This window comes from Columba livia, chromosome 13 (assembly GCF_036013475.1).
Source record: "Columba livia isolate bColLiv1 breed racing homer chromosome 13, bColLiv1.pat.W.v2, whole genome shotgun sequence".
Lineage (NCBI taxonomy): Eukaryota > Metazoa > Chordata > Aves > Columbiformes > Columbidae > Columba > Columba livia.
This window is the reverse complement of record NC_088614.1, coordinates 8,604,859-8,618,558: the sequence shown is the minus strand read 5'-3', so window position 1 is coordinate 8,618,558 and position 13,700 is coordinate 8,604,859. Positions and strand designations below refer to the sequence as shown.

Below are 13,700 nucleotides of genomic sequence, written 5' to 3'. Positions count from 1 at the left end.
ATGTCATGTATACGTTTGAAAGGCCAGCACCAGCCTGTCCGCACTGGATTGGGTATGAATGGGCATATGAAAGGTGAACTATTCTATATTCTATTACTTATTCCCTTGGGCCACGCAGTCATCTCCTGTAAAGCTGAACTTTAAATATGATAGTTATTAAGGCTTGTCCAGGCTTGAGATTTAGCTCATATAAATTCTGACAGGAACAAATGACTCTAAATTGTGACTAAAACTTTCTTTCTCCCCATTCCCTTGCCTTTCTAGGTCTGCTGTTCAAAGAGGAAACTGAATCAGAATAGCTCAGGAAGATGAACATCTGCTTTAAAACAAAGTTTTTCAGTTCTCTTCCTAATATAAAAATTTACTGCAGTGTGCTGGGCTGCAATTGAAAGCAATGTGGTTGTGACAGGTACTTTTCTATTTTAAAACTGGCTCCTATAGCAAGTAACTAGTGAAGGGGAGTGGAGCATGTTGAGCTGCATGCAGAGCTCAGTGGAGAAGACATGGTGGAATTTGGTTTCCTGGGTAAAAGCTCTATCAGGTAATACAAAAAGTCTTGATGGAAAAACAGGTAGACCAAGGCAAATCACTAATATGTATTAGGAACCAGCTAGACATGGGAGGTAGGACACTAGGCACGAGGGGCTCTGGAAATTATTTCAGACTATGCTATTGAAGAACACATCATTTCCTCACACTGTCCCTGTTCTGCTTTGCCTTCCACCCCCCACCATTCATGTCCAAGCACCAAAGAGCATTGACTGTGGGTACTGCAGGGCTGGATTAATGTAACGTCTGATTTCAAATCAACTTATTGGCTCAATCTCATGTCAAAGAGCTGCAATCTGCTCTTTCAGGTTGAGTGAAACACCATGTTCAGAATGACAAATGAAAAGCAAGGGCAGGGGTGGGAGCCTGCTGCCACTGGTTTTGGGGGTAGGAGGGGTCACTAACTAACACCTCAGCCCATCCCAACTCTTCTCTTGTCAGGAAGAAACAACTGTCAGATTTTTCATGGATCTAGCAGGAGGCCCATGGCCCTTTTGCTGCTCACAGCAGCTCAAGGCAAGAGCCTGTACCTGGGGCTGGCTGTGAAAACACACCCTGCTAAAGACATTTGTCGGTCCAATTAAATTTGCTTAAAAACATCTCTTCTATTACATAGGTGCAGTTTTCTTTTATGTTCAAGGACCGTGTGTACAGCACCTGGCCTGCCAGGGCTCTGATCTCACTAGGGATCTTGAAGCAGTATCAGGAGCTGACTAAGTACAGTTTTACTTAGGCTGGAACAACATGTCCTTTGACTTAAGCTAATGGTTCTCTGCAAAGCTGCGTGAGTCTGCTATTAGTCAACGGTCCCTGTAAAAATACTCAGTGATGTTGCAGAGGGAAAAAGGATAAAACCAAACTGTCTTGTGCCAAGCGATAAAACCTTTTGCATGTGGTTGTACTACTATCCTTTGCCCTTATAATGCCTTTCACAGAAGGATCTTGAGACATTTTCCAGACGTTAGTTAATTAATCTCCATAACATCCCTGTGAATTAGGTGACTTATCTACTATTTTACAGATGGGTGAACTGAAGCGCATAGAGGTTAAGTGTCTTTCCCGAAGTTACACAGTGAATTAGAGGGAAATGCTGGGAGTAAAATGAAGGGCCACGATTCTGTTTAACAGCTCTGTTCTCTCACCAACACTGTGCTTACCCAAGAAAGCTACTTCCCGCTCTACACCATGTCCTATTTAAAAGGAAAGTGGTTAAGTTCAAATATTTCTGTGGGTGTTTGCAAAACATTAGCTCATTAGTAAGTATTTTACTTGTAATTTAAATACATGACATGGATTCTCGGGTATTAAGTGAAAGACTGTACTATGTAAAGCAATGATTTCTTATTTGAAGCCAATTAAATCCCTCTCACAGGGGAATAAAATTGAGTTTAAAGACACCAACTGCATGTGTATGTTTTGCCATAAAAGCACTAACACCTCAAACTGAAATGTACATTTTTGAATGGCTTCCAGGTTTGGCAATATAGACTCTCTTGTACCATAAAGAAATTGATTTTCTGCAAATGTTCAGCAGATTTTTTTTATCATACCTTTTTTTCCCCCCATCAGAAAAGAACAACTACTGAATTGCTTCTTATTGAGGCAGACATGCTGAGGCTGAGAATGCGTGTTTTATACTTGCAACTTTTGACAACCTCGTAAAAATAGGTAGGTATTCAATATCTGTCCCACATGGTATCGCCTGTCCAAATCAATACATACAACAGGCAGGGCAGCCGTCTTGTAGAGCTCTGCAGTTATAGGTCCCACCTGGTTTTTGGCAAGTACCATATTTACTGGCAGAAATCCCATTCATTTCTGAAATGCTCCAGCTGCTGATGATCTATTCTATTTTAATAAGATGTTTAAAAATCTCCAGCTGTTTATGAAGAACCAGCACAGAGGAGATGATCTGTTTGACAGGCAGAACGTGAGTGTGGGCCTCACAAACACTCCATTGTGACTTGGGTGATTAATATTGACGTGTTCAATTTGGCAGCTCTTACCGAAGCAATCTACTGCCAGATGGTGCAAGAATGGAGGGAGGCTGAAGGAGAGGCAGAGGGACTTTCCACCTGCTGCTACCCAGGCAGGAGTCACAGTGGCTGGCACAGCCAGGGATGAAGAGGAGGCTGGAAGGGTAGGACTGGTACACCATGGGCTGGGTGGGATGGATGCACGTTCTGCTCCTGCATCCCATGTTCTGTCGATGACAAACCTGGGATAGGTCAGCAGTTCTTCTCCCACAAGGGAAATAAGCATCCATGGCCTTATTCCAACCCGCAACAAATTACCTTTGTTCTTCCAATTAATTTAGCCTTCTGCTTAGTGTGCAGCAAATGTATAATTAGCTCTAGAAAGACAGAGATGTTATTTCAAAAAACTTGTTTGAAATATCCCAAAGAGGCATTTCAGCAGGCTTTACCTAGTGTTCCTTTATCACCATTCCCATTTTAATTACCAACGAGCCTCCTTGTTTAATACTGTTTTATGGAGTTCTTCTTTCCTTCTCTGCTGCTATTAGAAAGCTGCTGATGTGGAAAAAACATGGAAAGTGTCATGAGAAGAATCATGGCAGAATGAGTTCATTTTGAAAAATCAATATTCAAAAGTAAAGTGGAGGCTTGCTTTTTCTTTTTTTTTTTTTTCTTCTTTTTTTTTGGTCTGAAACACCAAAACACGGAGGGACAGGGATGAATTCTCAGCAGAAGGATGCTGAATCTGCTGTTTTTCCCTCTTTTTGCCAGAGGGATGGGAGCACCATGATGGGTGGAACATCATCTTTCTTAACCGCATATTCTCTGACGAGAGTGGAACAGTGCAGGCATAAAAGTCCTACATAAATTTGACCTTTGCTTTAATCAGGAATTGTGCTTATCCTGTGTTTGTGACGATGAACTTTGAAATTCAAGTGAATATAAAACAGAGAGTTGTTATTCTTATACAAAAGTGAGATAACAGTGTGATCTGTGGCTTTCATGTGTGGATTCCCTGCCTCACCAGCCCTAGAGTCATGGGCCTTTAATATTCCAAAGTGTCACCTGAGCTAAGGGGAGGAGGAGGACATCAGGGATGCACCCATCCATCTCGCCTCGCGCATGGTGCCAGCCCTTGGGAACACGGAGATTTATTTCCTCACACCATTCTGATTCTGCCTCATTGAAGCGAGTTGTTTCTGATTTGTGCAGGTATAATGAAAGAGAATGTGATTTTGTAAAGGAACACAAAGATTCTACAGATTCTCACTTTGCTTAAAAAGACATTTGAAACCTTCCTTATCTATTTTTGTAGGAGAAAGTGGGCCAGAAACACTGCTTCCTATTTGGTCACCAACACAACCTTATTGTGAGGTTTCTGACCTATTTCATTTTTCCGTTACCAAGTTTACAGTAAGTAAAATACCTTCTGATGGTTGTAATGCTTGTGCTGAATTTTTTCAGCCCATTATATCCCTAAAATGCTGTACATGTGTGTCCATGTGGTTTTATTCGTTGTTGATATGCAGCTTGGGTACTGGATGTGAAAACTGCCACCAGCAGAGATGTAAGACATGATGTAAAGGACACCATTCTGTCCAGTTTTAACACTGTGGGGAATGTGGTTGGGGTCCAACCCTGTAGTGCAACAAGAGGTCATGTTCACAAAGTTGCTGGTATTGAAATGGGTCCGTCTCTTTTAATCTGAGGTCGCAGAATGACTTCCCTTAACAAAGAGAGAGCTGAAGAGAGGGATACACACCATGAAGGAGAGTGGCTGTGAAAAACTGAAGGACTGTGCCTTCATTTGCTTAATTATGTAATTTGTAAAGTGTCTTCCCTAAGCCTAAGCAAAATATCTTTACTGTCTGAGAGGTCTCTTAATCTCCAGTGGATTAACAAGTGTTATACTTACCCACCCAGAAATCATCCAGCATGGACTGGAATACAATTCACTACCAGGCTGGTAAGTGGCACTGAAAAGACCGAGGAGTTCAGGATAGGAAATGGATGATGCCATTATGCCCACTTTCAACTTCACCGGAATTTTGGGAGGCAGATTGTCAATACCCAGTCTAGAACTGGGTCATGGGGCTATTAAGCCTGGAGTTGAAAAGCCCCCTGGATCCTGCCATCTGTTCAGGCCTATCAGTGGCACTTGTCGCCACGGTATGTGAGCATCTAATGACTACAAGGAGTAAGGATCTCAGCTGTATTTCTTCTCATCCAGGACAGATTCTTCCCTTAACCCCATGCTGAAACACGGCTTCATTACAGAGGGGAGACTGCCATCTACTGAGTCAGGCCGACAATGTGGTTTCATGCATTCCTCAAAAATCTGAAAGCCTCTTGTACATTTATCGATTTTTATCCCAGTGCTCACCACTGATCATTTATTTAAGACAGCGCTCTCGGTCCTTCAGTTTGGTCTGACTCCTCCTGTATGTTCTGTCTGGAGCTGAATACACTAACAGTAAATAATAGACAACAACTTAGTATCAGTCTTACAGATCACTCACACAAGCAATTTTGAAATCACATTATTCCAACTACTTTCCTGTATGGGTTTTGTGTCAATTTGAAGGTTATTTGACAGGTTTCATAGAAAATGCGTAATCTGTATCCAAATCACATATATTTCCATCAGCTTTTAGACTCTTTTGTGGTTGTATAGCTCTTGAACTCTTAGCTGTTTGTGAACGATTATTGTATGTGCCACTTACTTGAGAGCTTGCCAATTATACTGACAAACCTGCAGGACACAGTTGTTTTGAGGGAGGAGGGGAATAGGGGATCTACTTGGTGGGTCAGAATCCTACGGTAAATGAAGATTGATTCTTACCTCAAACAAACATGGAGGTTTTCTATAGCTAATGAATTAAATAGTACTGTCCTGTGAGTTTTTGAAGGCTATACACACTCAGTATCTAAGGGCAAAAAGGATGAGATTTGTTCTTTTCATGTCACTTGGGAGGTTTGCTATCCCACAGGCTCCAGGTTTGACAGTCATAAATACTTTAGTGCTGCTTCACTCCTTCCCTTCAGGCAATAAATCTGTTCCTGCTCTTTGGAACAGGAAAAATCAAGGGATTATTCTCACTGTCATGACAATGCTCTGACTCCAGTGTAACAACTGCAGACTTGTAGGTTGTTGAACTTGCTAAAGGCTGTGGAGACAATGAAGTTTGGCTCTGAATCTTACCAAAATTCAGGGGCTAGGTTGGGTCTGGCCTATGTGTCTGCTCAGTGATGTGATCTCTTCAGAAGCTAATCAGTTCCAACAACTATACATGAAAAGTGATAAAATCAAAGCAATGGCTGAAGTAGGTGATTTATGTATTTTTCTATGCAAGCCAATTTACCTGAACTCTCAAAAACCTGGACTAATTTCACACTGAAGCAAAATTTCAGCTGTAATAAGCTTCTATAATAGAAATGTAGCACCAATCCAAAGACATCTGCTCAGAAAACAAAACACATGTTTCTGCTACTGAACCTATAGAAGTATTTTCTCTGTTAGCAAGATTTCCGGATTTTTGCCACTAGTTGACAATTCAGTTCCATGCACTAGAGAACAGTGGGAATCTAATCGGTTTACATTACCATAAGACTAGGACTTAACAAACAGTCATTGTAACAAGATGGACTGACATTTAAATAGCAATAGATATTTGGGTGAAGATTAGAGGATTTTTAGTCATGGATCCAAATTCCTTAGTTAAATAAAAATTCTAGTGACATTTGTGCGATAATTCAGAGGAATTATACTATGTGTATTTAGTTTGTGATAAAGCTTAAACCGTAGGATCTCTTCCTACAGAAGTACAAGGGTCTTGTTTATGATAAAAAAGTTGACCTGCTTGACCTGTTCTCACTGTTTCTGGGCTTCCATCTTGCCATATGTCATCTAAAGCCCAAAGAATTACAGGCTGAGCATCATCCTTGAGGCTGGGCTAAGTGGACGGTCAAGCAGGAGTGCTCCAGAATCACAAAATTCCACTGAAATTTTTATCACCGAGCATCTGTAAGAACAGTTAAACTAAATCTATCAGCTTTCATAGCATAGTTATGCTTTGGTGCAGACTGAGAGCTGGGTGACTTCTCAAGGTACTTGCTAGCTTTTTCTATGATTCTAAAGGCAGAATCATAGAAAACAGAGCTAGAAAAACCTTGATGTGGCGTAACTGTAGGTAGCAGTTCCAATTTCCCATTTAACCAAAACAGTTTTCAAGTAGGCTTGTGTTGTGTGGCACGTAGCGTTTTCCATCTTTAAAGAAAATTTCCAATAATTGTATGTTTATGCTGTGCTGAGATGGTGTTCACCCTTCGCCTTGGAGCTGGAGATACTGTTTGTGGTACCCTGAGGTGACACATATATCATCGCTGTCCCTGCAGTCAGGGCATGCGCCCTCGACCCTTCCTCCCTCTGAGAGCCGAAATTCCCTGTTTATCTCCAAATAACAATTTTTTTCTACTCAGCCCCAGCTAATACATGCTAACCTTAGTGTAAACAGTTTTTCAGAGATAAATTCCCCCGGGAAAACTTTCTGCTTGATTTTGTTGAGTTACTTCGCAGTAATCATGCAGAATTCTCTGGGTTTCTAGCCGTGTGCCTCCCGCAGAGGTGTTCTGCCTGCTAATGATAGGCACTCAAGCTGCTCATTTTGTTTAGGCAAGGGCACTTGAAGGACAACTCTTTACTTTCACCATTGCTTCCTATCTTGTACAAGAAAAACTGCAGAACTTTTGCAAAGTATCACAGTGCCTTTGCTTAGTAAACCTTCCTTGGAAAATATATGGGTGTTGCTATCAAGAACGAGCCGCTTGTTTCTGTGTTTTTAAAGAGGCTGCTGTAGGGAGAGACTTCCATCATTTTCTGAGACAAGCTGTAGAATGGCAAGAAAAAGACTAACTGATACCAAAAATGAAAGCTTTCTGTCCTCAGAATGAAGACTCATCACACAAACACCAGGCAGAGTTTTAACAATGAATTTGGAGTGTGCAGTGAAAATAACTGTTCGCTTAATTCTAGGCAGAGCTCTCTCCTTCAAATTATCTGCTCCTTTTTATAGGAATCAAGCTTACTTAGCAGGGTTTTTGAGACAACCCTGATGCAGACACAGAAAAGGTTGCTACAGCCTTTGCTGTGCCACTATGACCCTATGGCTCTGCCTGTTCCAAGGCAGGCCCAGCCTTGTAAATCCCAGTTCCAGTGCAAGTCCTTCTGCCACCTGAGATGTCAGCTGGCCCTGAATCATATCTACACGGTCATTTGAAGGGGCAAAGACTTATGTCTGTGCCAAGTGGGTTTTGAGATGTGAATACACGTATTCTATGCTGCCTCCATTTCCCAGAGCCTTTCAAGAAATCGTCTGCAATATCCCTCCTGTCTTGGAGGAATTTGGGGACGATGTGAACAGTTGTCCCCATGTGCCTTCTGCAAAGAGCATAAGTATTTGTTGTATCCTTCTGCTGGTCAAACTGTTAGTCTGAGATGCTTGGGACTGTACATTCCAATAGTGGACTATATTTATACACAATATGTCTTGAACGAGAAAAGGTAATGAATCACTCTACCAGCTGTAAGCATGCAATTAATAAAGTGTTAATACAGGGGATGGTAGTCCCTGTGTTAATGTTGCCTGCCGGCTAAATTCCTATACATAACCTTCCCCTCAAATTTCACTAATTTCTTTGCCAATGCTGAGAATACAAAATCATTTATGGTGCAACACTGATTCTGTCTCCTCATCTGTCTGACATATTATTTCCTTTAGTAGTGAATGAATGGAACTCAGGGCCGTGTTAGAGGCTTCAAAACAGGCGATGTGCTTTAGTGATTCAAACCCCCTAATACCTTCTCCTTGCTGGTGGTGCAGTGGAACAAAGTCAGAAAAACAAGCAAATAAGCCTCTGGCACCTTCAGACTCGGCTATCGGGATCCCAAGATTTCTGTAGCATGGTGTGTGGTGACTGTTTTGGTTGATGCCTGATAGTTTTAGCATTCATGGCAGGAGTGACTATGCCTATATGCTTCCTGTAGAGTTCTAGGCTTGCCTGTTACTGATGTTAAATAATTGTTCCTTCCAGGTATAAAACATGTGGTTCTAGTGGGGAAAATCTGCAGGAAAAGCCAGCGAGGTGAGTACGTTTGGGCATTAAACATGGCTGGGAGAGATTTCTTATTCTAATCATGACTTTTCCTGAAGTATTTGTTCTGCCCTATCAGCTAATACAGCAATGGTGCATGCATTAACATCCTGAAATTGAAATAGAGATCAAGGGTATAGGGTATAAATTGGTTTTAGAGCATAACGTTAAATAATCAAACCGTGCTGGAGCAGCCTCTGTGACAAAATGACTTACATTTTTGGTGCTGCTTTTTAAATGTGATTATGCATTTTAATTGTTTAATTCCAGTCTATGGTGTAGTTTCAAAGATGTTTTAAAACAAAGTTACAGCATGAAAAGCCTCCTGATTTTTAAATAGGCCTCAGGTTCAATAAATTGTTTTTTAATTTTGTGTGATGTGTGAAACAGTGATTTTGTTCAGTGCTTTTGATGGGGCGGAGCAGGATTGCATAAAACACTCCAGATAAATGAGACTACAAATGCGTGAAGACATTAGAAATTTCCATTCTGTTTGTTGTCTTGTATCACTAAAAGAACACAGGGCTCCTATGAATTTTGCAATGTTTGGAAGAACAGGACACTTGTGATAGCCTGAGCCTTAGCAGGAACAGCACTGGGACATAAAGGGTCTCCAAATAAAGATGCAAAGTTGACTGGTGTGTCTTGCTCCGTTCCTTCAGCTGCTCACCTGGTCATTATCACTACTCCAGGTGGCCCAAATAACTGCAGAACCAATTACGAACCATGTTGAATTTGCTTCAGTGGTGTCCATATCCCCTCCTGTGAACATGAGGCAGATCTGGGTTAATCTGGAGTCACGTCTCACAAGCTCAATAATGTGTGAAAAACTGAGACTTAAATCTGCACTTTCTTTTTTCTTTTTTATTCACTAAGAGAGCAGAAAATCATACTTTATAATGCCAATTGTCAGTATTTATAACCAAATTCTTACTTAAAAGACTATAAATATGATACGAAAAAATAAATGGCAGATGGTGCCATTCTGCTAAATATTGTTTACTGTTGCCTGTTGTTTTAGAAGTGCTCAAAATGGAATTTAAGGGCTTTATTGTGCAAGTGACAGGCCTTAAATTTATTGCGTTTCTTGCTAATGAGTGCCACTAATAATCTAACTTGGTAATCACCTTGAATCCCAAAGAGCACCTTCAGTGGGGATGTAGGGGAGAAGGGCTGGGTCATGTCTGGGATCTCTGAAGCAACTCAAATTGCTGCCTTGTTTTTCATTGAAAAGTGGTTCTGACCTGGAAGAAAAACAATGTTAAATAAAGACCTGATATAAAAATCAAATTAAGAACATTTTAAACCAGATTATCAAATAATCTCCTCCACTGCCACCTGCAACACTCACAGAATTGAGAGTTGAAGAGCTCTTGCTTTATAGATTCTGTACTGGTTCTGAATATATTTTTTATCAAAGTATTCAGTTACAAGACAAGAATTGGGGCTTCTCATGAAGAAGAGCACAATGCTGCACCCTCTCATATGACAGGATAACTCTCATAATTTGGAAAAAGGACTTGGAAAGAATTTCCAGAGCAGTGAATCCTATTCCAGAATCTACCATTAATTGTCTCTTAAGATGCACCCGATTCTCAGTTGCATGGTACACTCGTCAAATTTATTAAAATGACACATCTATTTGTAACCCTCTGATAAGAACCTGATTAAATTTTTTGCCTGACTTGTTGGAGATCCCAGTGATGTCCCTTCTAATAAATGGCGATTGCACTTGTCATTAATTTTAACATTCCCAGTCCCATTAATTTTTTTAAGAAGTTTTGGTCTGATTTATACTGTTTCATGTGTCAAAAGCAGGAGCACCGGATTCACTGAAAAAAAGTGTAAGCTTTTGGTTTGGTCCCCCCCTTATGTCACGTTAATATTCATTAACAATCACTCTTTCGGCTGTTGGAACCAGGCATTTTTTAAAAAAATGTAACATGACTGAGGTCCTGTACTTGTGTTCTCAGCATGGGTTTGGGTAAGCAAGCACTCAGGTTGCTTTATCTTTGATAACTAGTCATTTGCATGAAAAATCTACCACTCTGTAGAGCCAGGAGGAAATTCACATAATTTTTCCTAAAGGTTCTGGTAATTATCCTGAAGTATCTTCTTTCTGGTACTTCATGAGTGAACAAAATCCTTGCAGAATCAATCTGTTTGCAAAGATCAACAACATTTGCACCTTTGGGCCTTAGATATTTAACCATTGCAGTGCTCTTTGATTTTTATTGCCTTCTAGTTCTGAAGAATAAGTTTTAGCGTGAAGATGTTTTGAAGAGAGGATTTGGCTGAGGTTCAGCCTCTTTCAGTCTGACTGAATTGGGCACCTGTGGTATGATATGAAACTTCTGTTTTATGGCAGTTGGAAAATTAACTGAATTGCTGTTCTGCTGTTGAGCAGCCTCTTGGGAAGCTAACAAATGCTCCTTCGTTATTGGCACTGGGCTGTGTCTCTTTTTCCTCTCTGTTTTCAGTTTCTTTAATTTTTCCAAACTACACAATTTCTGTCCTGGATATCCCTGGCCCCCTGACTTCCCAAGGTGCGTGTAAAAATAAATGAACAAACAAAAACTTCTGGAAACCTTCCTGTGTTGCTCCTAAGGAACTGATATTTCTATGCCCATGGATTGAGAACGGCTGAATTCAGTGATTTCCTTCACTGGTGCAGGTTAAAATGCAAAAAATCTTCCCCAGTATGATTTGAAGAAACAGTGATCTGGTCTTCAAAACCAAAAAGGTCTGCAACAGAAATAAGGGAAATATTTCTTAGAGCTGTGTGGGAATCAGAAACTTTAATCCCTTGGGAAATTCATATTCTTAGAGAAGGAGGAATTGGACTGAGGTGGAATGTTACGAGTGAGAACTGAGGTGCCGTGCAGGTGAATTAGTTTGAGCCAGAGTGACTGAAAATGTCATCTGTCAGAATATCAGATAGGTCTTTGTCAGGAATCCACCTCACCTGCTCTGATGATAATTCCTGTGTGCCTGTGAGATGTTATTTGGACAAACATTTCTCCACTTGGCACCTACAGCTAACAGAATGCTATGCTGCACCCAAATTTGGGACACATGTATTCTTCTGATCTAAACTCTTAGGGGAATTCAGATGTGAAGGAGCAGACCCTTATTCTGCAAGTACATCTGCCTGCCCGCTTGGGGAGACAGGCAAGTGCTACTTAGTCTGTCTCAAGTGGGTTTTTTGCAGGTTGTTTAAGAAAGATTTAAATCTAAGGCCTGGCTCAGCCACTGATTTGCTGTGAAGCCATAATTTTTTTCATCTCTTCTGCTTCCACTTTCCAGGTAGATCCTTGCCTGCTTTTCCCATTTTGTCCATAAGAGGATGGGTTATTTTGCTATATTTTCCGTATCTGTGTGGCTGCTTGCACAAAAGTCACAAGTGTTCCATGCAGACTTGTCATGGGAAGCTGTGTGGCTTGGTTCTTCATCTGATTTTTATATCAGGTCTTTATTTAACACTGTTTTTCTTCCAGGTCAGAACCACTTTTCAATGAAAATCAAGGCAGCAATTTGAGTTGCTTCAGAGATCCCAGACACGACCCAGCCCTTCTCCCCTACATCCCCACTGAAGATGCTCTTTGGGATTCAAGGTGATTACCAAGCCACACAGCACACTTGTCACCTGAGACTTGAGAAATACTTAATTCCATCACTTCTCTAGTTGCTATTTTGAACAGGATTCAAGCTCTTGACCAAGGGTTATATATTCTACAGCTTTTCAAACTGAAGATTTTACAGATATATCTAACAATAAGAGCTTCATAAATAAAAACATCAGGTCTGTAGCAAAACAGCATAAGAACACACTTTCTATTAATATATGTGCATTTTTCAGTAAGACAATACCTGTTTAACCATTCTTATCTTGAAGTGTTCATATAATGTCAAGTCTCTATTTTCATGCTTTATTTTCATAATGACCTAATTTCATTAACTCTATATTGGAGTCAGAAAAAAATCTCTCAATGAGCATCAGGTCTTTTCAAAACACAGTAAGGCTGAAAGCTCAGGACGGGATTTGTGTATCCCATTACCTTTCTTATTTGTAAACAAAGCTTCAGTGTCTTGTGTGCTAATCACATTTCCAAACAGCATGTGGCTCATTAAAGTCCTAACATCTGAACTTGTACATTAAAGGTAGCAAATAATTGAGTAGCGTTCCTTCTATTAGCGAGACTATGCCCACTAGAAGGCAGTATCTGCCAGAGTTATAGTTTCAAGGAAAAGTAAAAAAGCTTCATTAAATAATTCCATGTGAGTACCTCCAGAAAAACTGCGGGTAGATGTAATTGTAGAGAGAGGATGGACAGTGTCTCTGGCTTTGGTTACAGGTGTTTCACAGCATATGGAATTAAAATGATTTGCTTTTTGAAGGCACGGTGTCAAATGTATTTACGATACAAAGGAACTAATTTCATGAGCTTTCGAGTTTGGAGGAAGAACCTTTTGCAGACAGCGAGTGTTGGAGTTTAGTGTGTCTCTCTGGGATGTAACCAGGTTCATTTAGTGCACGGACCAGAAGGTGTCAACTGAAGGGCTCTCTGGGTGCAGACTTGTTTATTGTACCTTGGCTTTAGGGCAGCGATTAAATGAAAAATCCTCTAAAGGAAACTGTAATTCTGGATCACTTATCAGTGGGCCTAAGCATTTAAAAAGGTGGCTTTATTACAATGCTGTGTCTGTGAGAGAGTATAATTCTTTTTATGAGACGCTAGATGAGACAGGACTTTCAAATTTGTTTGTTGCCCCGTGTAAAGACAGAAGCCACACATCTCCTGTGGCCTTCAGCTTGCTCCTGGGCTCTCAGGTCTACAGTCTCGCACTCAGAAACAACAGCGCTATTAACGATCGGCCGTGGAAACGGTGGCTGAAGACTCACATGGAATCACTCATCATTCCTGTCACAGGAAAAGACTGATTCTGTTTGCTGTTCCCAACGCAGATATTTTGTGAAAGAATATCTGTGCTTGGTAGTTACCTGGAGACAGTTTGGAAACAGCA

At 40.7% G+C, this 13,700-nt stretch overlaps 1 long non-coding RNA gene across 1 annotated transcript; it reads left to right on the top strand.

The window, feature by feature from the left end:
- Positions 1-2,116: 2,116 nt before the first annotated feature.
- On the top strand, positions 2,117-12,847 carry LOC110360411 (uncharacterized). Its single transcript, XR_010465935.1, has 5 exons — positions 2,117-2,217; positions 2,549-2,689; positions 3,841-3,938; positions 8,616-8,666; positions 12,173-12,847. It is a non-coding gene; the product is annotated as an uncharacterized LOC110360411 (long non-coding RNA).
- The last annotated feature ends 853 nt before the right edge of the window (positions 12,848-13,700 follow it).